Source organism: Atractosteus spatula, chromosome 13, assembly GCF_055471065.1.
Source record: "Atractosteus spatula isolate fAtrSpa1 chromosome 13, fAtrSpa1.hap1, whole genome shotgun sequence".
NCBI classification, from domain to species: domain Eukaryota; kingdom Metazoa; phylum Chordata; class Actinopteri; order Semionotiformes; family Lepisosteidae; genus Atractosteus; species Atractosteus spatula.
The window spans coordinates 1,466,857-1,481,678 of NC_142718.1; the positions used below are offsets into that span (position 1 = coordinate 1,466,857).

At 48.4% G+C, this 14,822-nt stretch overlaps 1 long non-coding RNA gene across 2 annotated transcripts; it reads right to left on the reverse strand.

The window, feature by feature from the left end:
* Positions 1-320: 320 nt before the first annotated feature.
* On the reverse strand, positions 321-12,436 carry LOC148821554 (uncharacterized). Of its 2 annotated transcripts, none has more exons than XR_016093925.1 (7): positions 12,361-12,436; positions 10,894-10,959; positions 7,801-7,863; positions 6,185-6,247; positions 4,132-4,194; positions 2,829-2,930; positions 321-1,771 (listed from the first exon to the last, which is right to left on the reverse strand). It is a non-coding gene; the product is annotated as an uncharacterized LOC148821554 (long non-coding RNA). The 2 variants fall into 2 exon arrangements; XR_016093926.1 differs by having other exon boundaries at positions 10,894-10,962; positions 12,361-12,430.
* Between the last annotated feature and the right edge of the window lie 2,386 nt (positions 12,437-14,822).

The window sequence follows — 14,822 nt, forward strand, 5'->3', positions numbered from 1 at the left end:
TTTTATTCAGTGAACCAGTAAAATTTACTATCGTGTGATTGCATACAGTATGCGAGAATTGATTACCTTGTAATTCCAAGGTAAATTAATATCACAGATTATTTCATGATTACAAGATATCAAATTATCTCGGAATTACTTGCGTACTTGATGTCATATAATATCTACATCGTGATTATCTGACTTCAGTTTTTAGCTGTTCAATCGAATCCAGAGAACACTTGCTCTTGATTCAGGATATGTGTGAGTGTCCTCATGGTGGAAACTGTTCACATGAGGCACAGTTGTTTCTGGTGGAGGCACCGCCAAATTAAGTTTCATTTTTTTTTCAATTGACTCAACCGGGCCATAGCATCAGCCACATTAAGCTACTGCAGATTCTTAATTTACTATAATACCTCTGATTGGGGTTACACAACCTTCTTTACACAATGAGTGGTGGGGGTGTGGAACAAGCTACACAGCTGTAATGGATGTTCAAGCCAATGTTGGCCAGATGAGATCTTTGGTTCAATTAGCTATGAACTCCCAAACAGACTAGATTGGCCTAATGACTTCCTTTCATTTCTAACTTTTTAATGTTGTTTTGACTGTAAGAGAAACTATATTCGGTTTCTTCCAACTGGAGGCCAGCAGCTGCTGTCTAATGTATCTTACTACAGGTGCTGTGATAGCTAAGAGCTTGAAGAATGAAGGCCCTGTTCCTGCTGCCCTCGATGATTCAGCAGTAAACTTCAGTAGCTTGATTCAGGACGTCTGCTTGAAGGGAAGTGCACCACTGTAATCTCTCCTAATCAGTCTGTACAGGTGACGCCAAGCCAGTGTGCTTTCTCACTGACGAGCATGAGGCCGTCAGTGAGACGCTGGCTAGTTGTCACTGCAGGAGCCTCAGAGCTGGGTTGACATTAGCTTTGTCATTTGTTAATAAAGTGTGAGTACAATTCAGTTATTTCATAACTGTAATTAAAAAAAGGTAACTAGGGCTTTACCAGTAAGCCCTCACCTACACCACCAGTGCTAGAATGACCTGATTGGGCCATAACCTTTAACTGAGTCTCCTGTCTGACTGCTATCCTTCTCAAGTGTCTAAGTGGATGACCTACCCTTCTCAGCAGATCTTATACTCCTTTATAAAAGCCCCTCAACAGGTTAATTCTACTCTTCTTAATACTCCTGTCCACACCACGGTACGGGTTCCAGTCCATGTTAGACCTACAGTACGTTATGAATCTTGTCATCCAGCTTCTGTCCACTGCAGTCTCAGGAAGAGGCAGCAGTAGTCTGTGTGCCAGGACTTCACTTTGTTCTAAGAGTCAAGACCTCCACACTACAAGACAGACGGCAGTCTATGTTAGATTCTGGCATCTTGTTATCCACCTGATGTCCACTGCAGTCTCAGGAAGAGGAAGCAGTAGGGAATCTTTTCAGTGTCGCACCACAGTTCTGTCTCAAAGGGCTGGTGCAGCACTGATCTCCTTCCCCGGTGTTGGAGTAATAGCATTGTGAACAAAGTGAGCAGATAAAATATACATATGAAGGACTATAGTACCCAAAGCAATTTGTAAAGTGACAACAGACTTTATAAATTATGCCAAAATAAACTGCTTTCCTAGTAGTGTTCTTACCTTAAACAGCACCTTTTCACAAACGACCAGTACCGGCTGTGGGTTTTTAGTCAGCACACAAGAGAAGACGTCTTCATCAATTTCTGTCCCTGTGTCATCTGTCACTTTCACCTGAGTGCCTGGAGCCAAGGAGAATTTCTGTAGGACTGAAGAAGAGAGATCTGTCACATGTTCATTCCATACATACCGAGTATAAAAAACACATTCATCCATCCAATTTCTAACCACTTCTTCCAATTCAGGGTCTCAGGGCAGCCAGAGTCCATCCCACCAAGCAACAGGCACAAGGCAGGTACACCCTGGACAGTCCATCACAGGACACACACTCACACACCCTGGACAGTCCATCACAGGACACACACTCACACACCCTGGACAGTCCATCACAGGACACACACACACACACACACACTCACACACCCTGGACAGTCCATCACAGGACACACACACACACTCACACACCCTGGACAGTCCATCACAGGACACACACACACACTCACACACCCTGGACAGTCCATCACAGGACACACACACTCACACACCCTGGACAGTCCATCACAGGACACACACACTCACACACCCTGGACAGTCCATCACAGGACACAAACACACACTCACACACCCTGGACAGTCCATCACAGGACACACACACTCACACACCCTGGACAGGACACAAGTCCATCACAGGACACAAACACACACTCACACACCCTGGACAGGACACAAGTCCATCACAGGGCACAAACACACACTCACACACCCTGGACAGGACACAAGTCCATCACAGGACACAAACACACACTCACACACCCTGGACAGGACACAAGTCCATCACAGGGCACAAACACACACCCTGGACAGGACACAAGTCCATCACAGGACACACACACACACTCACTGTCACATCAGGGCCAATTTAACATTTAACCAGAAGCCAGTTAACCTGCCAGTAAAGTATGTCTTCGGACTGTGGGAGGAAGAGCATGCAAACTCCACACAGACAGCACCCCAGGTCCAGAGTTGAACCCAGTACCCAGCACTGCGACCCAGCAATACTGAACACTGCACCACCCTGCTGCCCTCATTTCACATTAAAAGAAAAGAAACTCTAAAGTTTCCTCTTATTTGTTCACAATGAAACATGTTTTTCCACCAGAAATAGTTAACATGCAAACAAGATGATTAAAAATGTAAATATCTCACCATCAGAAATGAAGCTCTGGTATGAAAAGCTGCCAGCATCTTTCACCAGCTTCATGTACTTTGTCATAGTTTTATATTTCACTTTCACAACATGTTCAACACCTGGAGAAAAGGAAAAAATGTGCAAATTACCTGAAGTGTCAGATTATAGATCGATGGGCACTGCTGATGTGCGTGGAGGCTCATGGGTAACCTGACTGGGCTGAAGGGCTCAGGTTGTGCAGGTCGAACCCCTTACTGTGAACTCACGCCAGCTCAGCACACTAACGAGGATGAGACAGACGCACTAACTAGGAACAAAGGAGGTCCACAGGAAAGGAAGAACAGGGGGCAGGAAGAGGACACAACGAGCTTGACTGGTGCCTGAGAAGCGATAATAACAGTAACAGCGTCTGCTAGAATGAACAGACTGTGTGTATTTAAGAGTGTTGTACCACAGTTAAGGAGAAGGTAAGTTCTGCTTTGTGAGAACTAGTCTGATTGTGGTCTCTGTCACTGTACAAGCTCCCCTTCTGCAGAGCGAAAACAGCTGCTCTGCTAAACTCCCTGCCTCAGGCTTCCTGATTCTTGGTTTGGAGTCTAACACTGCTGAACCTGGGATCTTCCTGTCGGGAATCTGAAGCAGACTGAGCAGTAATGTTTAGCTCATCTTTAACTATACTTTCTTCACCTTCAGAGTCTTCAAACTGATCGAGCTATAACCTTTAGTCTCAGAGTCTCCTGTCTGACTCCTATCCTTCCTGAGTGTTCGACTGGATAGCCTACCCTTCTCAGCAGAATTTATACTCCTTTATAAAACCCTCTCAATCACTTAATAAGCCTGATGTGATCTGATCCCTATGGCACTGTGAGATAATATCCCTGCAGTACAGATCCCTCTGGCTGTGCTGTCCTGTGATGTGATCTGATCCCTATGGGACTGTGAGTTAATATCCCTGCAGTACAGACCCCTCTGGCTGTGCTGTCCTGTGATGTGATGTGATCTGATCTCTATGGGACTGGGAGTTAATATCCCTGCAGTACAGGTCCCTCTGGCTGTGCTGTCCTGTGATGTGATCTGATCCCTATGGGACTGTGAGTTAATATCACTGCAGTACAGACCCCTCTGGCTGTGCTGTCCTGTGATGTGATCTGATCCCTATGGGACTGGGAGTTAATATCACTGCAGTACAGATCCCTCTGGCTGTGCTGTCCTGTGATGTGATCTGATCCCTATGGGACAGTGAGTTAATATCCCTGCAGTACAGATCTGGTGACACTTGTATGTTGACTCATCAACAGTAGTTGTGTGGATTCTACTCACAGTTTGGAGGCTCTTCTATGCTGTCTCTTCTTTGGCGACTGGTTTCTTGATCTTGTTCTTGTACTGAAAGAAAACATATTTGTTCATTTGCCTCCTGTATTATTTCAGCTCTGGCAGATCTGCCCTGTATGGTTCATACTGTGGTCTACGAAGTGGACCGAGATGCCCGTGAGACCGGTAAGCAGTGTGCCAGAGGCGTCTGCTTGCACTGAAACAAACACTGGAGCAACACTGTTGATGAGAGAGAAAGGCTTTGTGAGCCCTATTACCTCTCTACAGCTCCCTCACACTGTTGCAACTGTGGTCTATATTCCTCCAAAGGCCAACGCGATTAGAGCAGCAGAGACAATCACCCACACAGTACAGCATTTTCACAGCTTCCCTGACGATCCCAATATCATCACAGGGGATTGTCACCACTGTACACTACAACAATCACTTCACCATCCTCATCAGTGAAGAAGGCTTACAAATCCAGTGCCCAGGCGCCTCTGGGTTCCTCTGCCCACAGTGTGGGGTGTTCGGTTCCCACCTACAGAGCTGCCCTGAGGAGGGGGAGAGCCGAACCGTGTGGACAGAGGACTCTGTACAGCCACTGCAGCACTGCTAGGAGCGCACTGACCGGACATGTTTACACAGTCAAGATCTGAGCTCCACAAACTGATACAGCTACTACTCACACAACCTTGTGTGACAATACTGTTATACCTCTGAAATCTCACACTGTACTCCCTTATAACAAACAACAGGTGTCAAAATCACTGAATTCAGCTCTAAACAGGAACAAAAATCATTTCTTCCCCACGGGAATGTTCTCAGTAGGGAGGTGTAAAAGAACACCAAAAGAGGGATCAAGGGGGCTCAATGAAGGCTGAAAGACAAAGGTGAGGATGAAAGGAGTACAGGTGTGTGAAGGCTATCAGGTCAATGGTGATAGACTGAAAGGAGTACAGGTGTGTGGAAGGCTATCAGGTCAATGGTGATAGATTGAGAGGAGTATAGGTGTGTGGAAGGCTATCAGGTCAATGGTGATAGACTGAAAGGAGTATAGGTGTGTGGAAGGCTATCAGGTCAATGGTGATAGACTGAAAGGAGTATAGGTGTGTGGAAGGCTATCAGGTCAATAGTGATAGATTGAGAGGAGTATAGGTGTGTGGAAGGCTATCAGGTCAATAGTGATAGATTGAGAGGAGTATAGGTGTGTGGAAGGCTATCAGGTCAATGGTGATAGACTGAAAGGAGTATAGGTGTGTGGAAGGCTATCAGGTCAATGGTGATAGATTGAGAGGAGTATAGGTGTGTGGAAGGCTATCAGGTCAATGGTGATAGACTGAAAGGAGTATAGGTGTGTGGAAGGCTATCAGGTCAATGGTGATAGATTGAGAGGAGTACAGGTGTGTGGAAGGCTATCAGGTCAATGGTGATAGATTGAGAGGAGTACAGGTGTGTGGAAGGCTATCAGGTCAATGGTGATAGACTGAAAGGAGTATAGGTGTGTGGAAGGCTAACAGGTTAATGGTGAGACAGGAGCATCAGCACAGGTGGAGAAGCACACACTGATGTTGCAGATAAAATTAATCTTTTTCTCAAGTTTGACATATGATTTCACTAGTGAACTCAAGATTTGCAGAGGCATATCACTGCAGTACAGACCCCTCTGGCTGTACTGTCCTGTGATGTGATCTGATCCCTGCAGTACAGATCCCTCTGGCTGTGCTGTCCTGTGATGTGATCTGATCCCTATGGGACTGTGAGTTAATATCCCTGCAGTACAGACCCCTCTGGCTGTGCTGTCCTGTGATGTGATCTGATCCCTATGGAACTGGGAGTTAATATCCCTGCAGTACAGATCCCTCTGGCTGTGCTGTCCTGTGATGTGATCTGATCCCTATGGGACTGTGAGTTAATATCCCTGCAGTACAGATCCCTCTGGCTGTGCTGTCCTGTGATGTGATCTGATCCCTATGGGTCTGTGAGTTAGTATCCCTGCAGTACAGATCTGGTGACACTTGTACGTTGACTCATCAACAGTAGTTCTGTGGATTCTACTCACAGTCTGGAGGCTCTTCTCTGCTTTTTCTTCTTTGGCGTTTGGTTTCTTGATTTGGTTCTCGTTCTGAAAGAAAACAGATTTGTTATTTTGCCTCCTGTATTATTTCAGCTCTGGCAGATCTGCCCTGTATGGTTCATACTGTGGTCTACGAAGTGGACCGAGATGCCCGTGAGACCGGTAAGCAGTGTGCCAGAGGCGTCTGCTTGCACCGAAACAAACACTGGAGCAACACTGTTGATGAGAGAGAAAGGCTTTGTGAGCCCTATTACCTCTCTACAGCTCCCTCACACTGTTGCAACTGTGGTCTATATTCCTCCAAAGGCCAACGCGATTAGAGCAGCAGAGACAAACACCCACACAGAACAGCATTTTCACAGCTTCCCTGACGATCCCAATATCATCACAGGGGATTGTCACCACTGTACACTACAACAATCACCACATCATCCTCATCAGTGAAGAAGGCTTACAATTCCAGTGCTCAGGCGCCTCTGGGTTCCTCTGCCCACAGTGTGGGGTGTTCGGTTCCCACCTACAGAGCTGCCCTGAGGAGGGGGAGAGCCGAACCGTGTGGACAGAGGACTCTGTACAGCCACTGCAGCACTGCTAGGAGCGCACTGACCGGACATGTTTAAACAGTCAAGATCTGAGCTCCACAAACTGATACAGCTACTACTCACATAACCTTGTGTGACAATACTGTTACACCTCTGAAATCTCGCACTGTACTCCCTTATAACAAACCATGACTGTTGTCAAAATCTCTGAAGACGGCTCTAAATAGGAACAAAAATCATTTCTTCCCCACGGGAATGTTCTCAGTAGGGAGGTGTAAAAGAACACCAAAAGAGGGATCGAGGGGGCTCAATGAAGGCTGAAAGACAAAGGTGAGGATGAAAGGAGTACAGGTGTGTGGAAGGCTATCAGGTCAATGGTGATAGATTGAGAGGAGTATAGGTGTGTGGAAGGCTATCAGGTCAATGGTGATAGATTGAAAGGAGTATAGGTGTGTGGAAGGCTATCAGGTCAATGGTGATAGACTGAAAGGAGTATAGGTGTGTGGAAGGCTAACAGGTTAATGGTGAGACAGGAGCATCAGCACAGGTGGAGAAGCACACACTGATGTTGCAGATAAAATTAATCTTTTTCTCAAGTTTGACATATGATTTCACTAGTGAACTCAAGATTTGCAGAGGCATATCACTGCAGTACAGACCCCTCTGGCTGTACTGTCCTGTGATGTGATCTGATCCCTGCAGTACAGATCCCTCTGGCTGTGCTGTCCTGTGATGTGATCTGATCCCTATGGGACTGTGAGTTAATATCCCTGCAGTACAGACCCCTCTGGCTGTGCTGTCCTGTGATGTGATCTGATCCCTATGGAACTGGGAGTTAATATCCCTGCAGTACAGATCCCTCTGGCTGTGCTGTCCTGTGATGTGATCTGATCCCTATGGGACTGTGAGTTAATATCCCTGCAGTACAGATCCCTCTGGCTGTGCTGTCCTGTGATGTGATCTGATCCCTATGGGTCTGTGAGTTAGTATCCCTGCAGTACAGATCTGGTGACACTTGTACGTTGACTCATCAACAGTAGTTCTGTGGATTCTACTCACAGTCTGGAGGCTCTTCTCTGCTTTTTCTTCTTTGGCGTTTGGTTTCTTGATTTGGTTCTCGTTCTGAAAGAAAACAGATTTGTTATTTTGCCTCCTGTATTATTTCAGCTCTGGCAGATCTGCCCTGTATGGTTCATACTGTGGTCTACGAAGTGGACCGAGATGCCCGTGAGACCGGTAAGCAGTGTGCCAGAGGCGTCTGCTTGCACCGAAACAAACACTGGAGCAACACTGTTGATGAGAGAGAAAGGCTTTGTGAGCCCTATTACCTCTCTACAGCTCCCTCACACTGTTGCAACTGTGGTCTATATTCCTCCAAAGGCCAACGCGATTAGAGCAGCAGAGACAAACACCCACACAGAACAGCATTTTCACAGCTTCCCTGACGATCCCAATATCATCACAGGGGATTGTCACCACTGTACACTACAACAATCACCACATCATCCTCATCAGTGAAGAAGGCTTACAATTCCAGTGCTCAGGCGCCTCTGGGTTCCTCTGCCCACAGTGTGGGGTGTTCGGTTCCCACCTACAGAGCTGCCCTGAGGAGGGGGAGAGCCGAACCGTGTGGACAGAGGACTCTGTACAGCCACTGCAGCACTGCTAGGAGCGCACTGACCGGACATGTTTAAACAGTCAAGATCTGAGCTCCACAAACTGATACAGCTACTACTCACATAACCTTGTGTGACAATACTGTTATGCCTCTGAAATCTCACACTGTACTCCCTTATAACAAACCACAGGTGTCAAAATCACTGAATTCGGCTCTAAACAGGAACAAAAATAATTTCTTCCCCACGGGAATGTGTTGAGTAGGGAGGTGTAAAAGAACACCAAAAGGGGGATCGAGGGGGCTCAATGAAGGCTGAAAGACAAAGGTGAGGATGAAAGGAGTACAGGTGTGTGGAAGGCTATCAGGTCAATGGTGATAGACTGAAAGGAGTATAGGTGTGTGGAAGGCTATCAGGTCAATGGTGATAGATTGAGAGGAGTACAGGTGTGTGGAAGGCTATCAGGTCAATGGTGATAGACTGAAAGGAGTACAGGTGTGTGAAGGCTATCAGGTCAATGGTGATAGATTGAGAGGAGTACAGGTGTGTGGAAGGCTATCAGGTCAATGGTGATAGATTGAGAGGAGTACAGGTGTGTGGAAGGCTATCAGATCAATGGTGATAGATTGAGAGGAGTATAGGTGTGTGGAAGGCTATCAGGTCAATGGTGATAGATTGAGAGGAGTATAGGTGTGTGAAGGCTATCAGGTCAATGGTGATAGATTGAGAGGAGTACAGGTGTGTGGAAGGCTATCAGGTCAATGGTGATAGATTGAGAGGAGTACAGGTGTGTGAAGGCTATCAGGTCAATGGTGATAGACTGAGAGGAGTATAGGTGTGTGGAAGGCTATCAGGTCAATGGTGATAGACTGAGAGGAGTACAGGTGTGTGGAAGGCTATCAGGTCAATAGTGATAGATTGAAAGGAGTACAGGTGTGTGGAAGGCTATCAGGTCGATGGTGATAGATTGAGAGGAGTACAGGTGTGTGGAAGGCTATCAGGTCAATGGTGATAGATTGAGAGGAGTACAGGTGTGTGAAGGCTATCAGGTCAATGGTGATAGACTGAAAGGAGTACAGGTGTGTGAAGGCTATCAGGTCAATGGTGATAGACTGAGAGGAGTATAGGTGTGTGGAAGGCTATCAGGTCAATGGTGATAGATTGAGAGGAGTACAGGTGTGTGGAAGGCTATCAGGTCAATGGTGATAGATTGAGAGGAGTATAGGTGTGTGGAAGGCTATCAGGTCAATGGTGATAGATTGAGAGGAGTACAGGTGTGTGAAGGCTATCAGGTCAATGGTGATAGACTGAGAGGAGTATAGGTGTGTGGAAGGCTATCAGGTCAATGGTGATAGATTGAAAGGAGTATAGGTGTGTGGAAGGCTATCAGGTCAATGGTGATAGATTGAGAGGAGTATAGGTGTGTGGAAGGCTATCAGGTCAATGGTGATAGATTGAGAGGAGTACAGGTGTGTGAAGGCTATCAGGTCAATGGTGATAGATTGAAAGGAGTATAGGTGTGTGGAAGGCTATCAGGTCAATGGTGATAGATTGAGAGGAGTACAGGTGTGTGGAAGGCTATCAGGTCAATGGTGATAGACTGAGAGGAGTATAGGTGTGTGGAAGGCTATCAGGTCAATGGTGATAGATTGAGAGGAGTACAGGTGTGTGGAAGGCTATCAGGTCAATGGTGATAGATTGAGAGGAGTACAGGTGTGTGGAAGGCTATCAGATCAATGGTGATAGATTGAGAGGAGTACAGGTGTGTGGAAGGCTATCAGGTCAATGGTGATAGATTGAGAGGAGTATAGGTGTGTGGAAGGCTATCAGGTCGATGGTGATAGATTGAGAGGAGTACAGGTGTGTGGAAGGCTATCAGGTCAATGGTGATAGATTGAGAGGAGTATAGGTGTGTGGAAGGCTATCAGGTCAATGGTGATAGATTGAGAGGAGTACAGGTGTGTGGAAGGCTATCAGGTCAATGGTGATAGACTGAAAGGAGTATAGGTGTGTGGAAGGCTATCAGGTCAATGGTGATAGATTGAGAGGAGTATAGGTGTGTGGAAGGCTATCAGGTCAATGGTGATAGATTGAAAGGAGTATAGGTGTGTGGAAGGCTATCAGGTCAATGGTGATAGACTGAAAGGAGTACAGGTGTGTGGAAGGCTATCAGGTCAATGGTGATAGATTGAGAGGAGTATAGGTGTGTGGAAGGCTATCAGGTCAATGGTGATAGACTGAAAGGAGTACAGGTGTGTGGAAGGCTAACAGGTTAATGGTGAGACAGGAGCATCAGCACAGGTGGAGAATCACACACTGATGTTGCAGAAAAAATGAATCTTTGTTTCTTAATTTTGACATATGATTTCACTACTGAACTCAAGATTTTTAGAGGCATATCACTGCAGTACAGACCCCTCTGGCTGTGCTGTCCTGTGATGTGATCTGATCCCTATGGGACTGTGAGTTAATATCCCTGCAGTACAGATCCCTCTGGCTGTGCTGTCCTCTGATGTGATCTGATCTCTGTACTCACTGTCTGAGCGGTCATCCATACTGCTTCTCCTCCTCAGCCCAGACTCTTCAGTCTCTTCACCCCTCTCTGCTGATAAAAAGGACAAACACCTCATATTAAAGACAGGTCACATGTGTCCCCAGAAGAAACATCTTTCTGAAAACAATCAGACTCAAAATGTGAGCTGTGTCTGATTATTAGCCGATAGTCGATAATGACAGACAGTGATCAGGTGAGCTGTGACACGGTGCCCAGCTGGAGCTGTGGGGTCGGTGTTGCTCACGGTGCCCAGCTGGAGCTGTGGGGTCGCTGTTGCCCACAGTGCCCAGCTGGAGCTGTGGGGTCGGTGTTGCTCACGGTGCCCAGCTGGAGCTGTGGGGTCGGTGTTGCTCACGGTGCCCAGCTGGAGCTGTGGGGTCGGTGTTGCTCACAGTGCCCAGCTGGAGCTGTGGGGTCAGTGTTGCTCACAGTGCCCAGCTGGAGCTGTGGGGTCGGTGTTGCTCACAGTGCCCAGCTGGAGCTGTGGGGTCGGTGTTGCTCACAGTGCCCAGCTGGAGCTGTGGGGTCAGTGTTGCTCACGGTGCCCAGCTGGAGCTGTGGGGTCGGTGTTGCTCACAGTGCCCAGTGCTCAGAATCTGCACACAGTGGCCTCCGCTTGCTTCAGCTGCAGGGAGGTGTCCAGTTTGTACCTCATGGGACCCCACTCGTCCCCGCCGTGAGGACACTCACACCTACCCTCCAGCCAGACCGAGTGTGCAGCCGACTGCACCGCCCACAACTGGACCCCAGCTCACGATCATGTAGGTATCGTGTGACAGTCATAATGTGCTCATTTACTCGCAAATACAAGATAAAATATTTAATATTTCCCCCAGAAGGTTCAATCACTATATAGTCATTTTAAAACTGGCCCAACTCTAAACCTCAATAACACATCAGAAAGTGTTTTTAGATCTGTCGTTTCTCGCTGTGCATGATGCAAGCAGCGAGTCCTGGTGCTGTCACCCTGCTCATGACCCGGGCTCGACTCCCTGTGCTCTTGCACACCTGGCAGAGCAGCAGAGACCCCAGATGTCACACTGCTGCTTTGACACGTTCAGCTCGTTGACCAGCGGGGCCGACGAGCTGCCATTTCCTCCAACACTTTCCTGAAACTCACTTTAAATATTTGCAGAAGCGACAAACTCGAATTGAGAGTCATTTTTGGAGATCTGAAAAAATACGTTCATGCAGACAAATAAATCTGCAGTCTAGTTTATTCCTTTTACTGCTAATAACACAGCGGCATAAAGATCGTATGTTTTTTGTATAACCGAAAGTAAAACTCGTCCTTGTTCTCCATTTTATATCTTCAAGAGCTTCCGTGTATTATTATCGTTATTATTTAATTAAAGAAATATAATTTTGAAATTATTAAAATAATAAAACGTCCAGTCAGTATGCTCCTGAAACTACACAACAGTCACCCTAAATATCACCAATACTCACGGGGATCTGTGCTCGACAGAAGACATCTAGTTACAACTCCACTCTACTCAGAAGTCGCGCCAACACCGGAAGTGATTTGGAAAGGGTTTGTTGTAATGCGCATGCGCACACTGGAGACATCGTGTTTTTTTTTTCCCTAAGTGAGGAGCTGAAAAGAAATTGTTGCACATTTCACTTAAAAGGGTGACCAACAGAACCAGACCTGACCGGCATAGGAACAACAAGGAAGGCCACACACAGATACACGTGAGAAAATATTGGAAAGGGATTTAGAGTCATACAGCAAAATTAAGTAGTAGATGGGTGGAGTGAATAATTAAACATTCAGAGCTGTTTATTTTTTTAATACTTATGGGACAGACCTGGTTTCCTCCTGCTCTGATTTCGCCAGGCCTCTCTGGTTCTCTGTTTCAGGCTCCGACTTTTGCCTTTTGCTTCTGGGATTTGGATGCTGCGATCACCTTCAGTCTCAGCGCTGCATAGGGTCCAACCTGGTGCTCCTAACGCCCTCTCTGACACCCTCTATGAGGCGTCCAGTGGATGGTGCTGGGGACACTTTCAGGGTACCCCTCTGGGAGCAGGGGGGGAAGGGCAGGGTCTGGGGGTGGTTATCTGGGCAATTGTGGGGGCAATTTATGGGAGTCTGTTTGGGTGTCTTGTTGGGGGGGGCTGTGGGGTCAGTGGTGGGGTCAGGGCTTGGGAAAACACGCTGGGTGTTGGGGAGCACGTGACTGCAGGCGATGCTGCGCTAGGGCTCTCCAGGGGCGCTGCGGGAGCTCTTGGGGTTCAAGGCGCTGAAGGTGGCGCTGGTGCTGCTGATGGTGGGGTGGGTGGTGCTGGTGCAGGGGGAGGGGTTTTGATGGGGGTGGGGCTGGTGGGATGGGAGGGGGCTGGCGCTGGGGGCGGGGTCAGTGGACAAGGTGGTGTGGCTGCTGGGGGCCGGGTTTGTGCTGGGGCACAGGGGAGAGCAGGGGCAGCAGAGGTGGCAGGGGTCATGGCCAGTGTGGTGTCAGGGGCGCTGGTCGGGGGCTCCACTGGGGCCGCCGGGACATCGAGGGGCCCAGCGGCAGGGGGGCGCAGGGTTCCCGGCGATGTGCGTCAAGGCCGTGACGGAGAGGCTCTGCGGCCTGTTTTGGGGATCAACTGTGGCGCTTGAGACTTTTTCTGGGGTCGCCCTGCGAGGGCGAGTGAGGCCGGCGGCGCTGTGTCATACCCCTGGGTCCCAGTGAGTCCTCGTCTGACCCTCCCCAGGCCCTGTCTGGCTGGTCTGGTGTCGTTCCAGAGCAGCGGTTGGCTGATCCTGTTCCAGTGTTTCATGTGTTGGTCCTGCAGCTGTAACAGTGGCAGCTGAAGGGTTAATGGTATCCCAGACTGAAGAAGGATTGGATGCTCATAAAAAAATCAAACAAAATGCTCATTTCATTCCATCGATTGAATAATTGCTCCTCTGCATCTACTAGAGAAATGCTTCACTTGTTTTCCGTACCTGCAGGTTGTGAACTGAGGACGCCTCTTCATGCGCTCGTGATTCACAGCCCTTTCCCGTGTCGCTGTACCATGTGAGACGGACTGTAGCACTGCCATCAGGCTGCAGCTGCAAGAGAGACACTGCTCATGCCTGGAGTGACTGCTGGGGGAGTTTGTCGTGTGGTTCAGTTGGTATTGAGTATGAGAATACTATATGCTACAAGGGATATGCAGATTAACACATACTAGAGAGTCTGCAGCAGAGTGGAGAAAACAGTTGTCTTCGCTCTGAACTGAGTTAATATGAGGGCTGAGAATAAGAGGTCCTAGTTCTCACAACTTCACTCGGTAGCCCGTATATTCCTAACGCTGTGCGCTGTCTCCCTCCTGTGGACAGACTGTGTAACTTCAGCCAGTGCCGCACGTCACATTGCAAGCGGTGAAGGGACCGCAGGACAGGAGCTGTGTTGCACTTTTCAGTTTTGCTGAGACACGGATCCGAAAAGCAGACTGAACCCACACACAACGCCACACACACGGGTCCACACACACAGCTCCACACACACAACTCCACACACACAGCTCCACACACACAACTCCACACACGCACAGCTCCACACGCACGGGTCCACACACGCACAGCTCCACACACACAGCTCCACACACACAACTCCACACACGCACAGCTCCACACGCACGGGTCCACACACGCACAGCTCCACACACACAGCTCCACACACACAACTCCACACACGCACAGCTCCACACGCACGGGTCCACACACGCACAGCTCCACACACACAACTCCACACACGCACAGCTCCACACGCACGGGTCCACACACGCACAGCTCCACAAACACAGCTCCACAAACACAGCTCCACACACACACAGCTCCACACACACAACTCCACACACACGGGTCCACACACACGGGTCCACACACACGGGTCCACACACACAGCTCCGCACACACGGGTCCACACACACGGGTC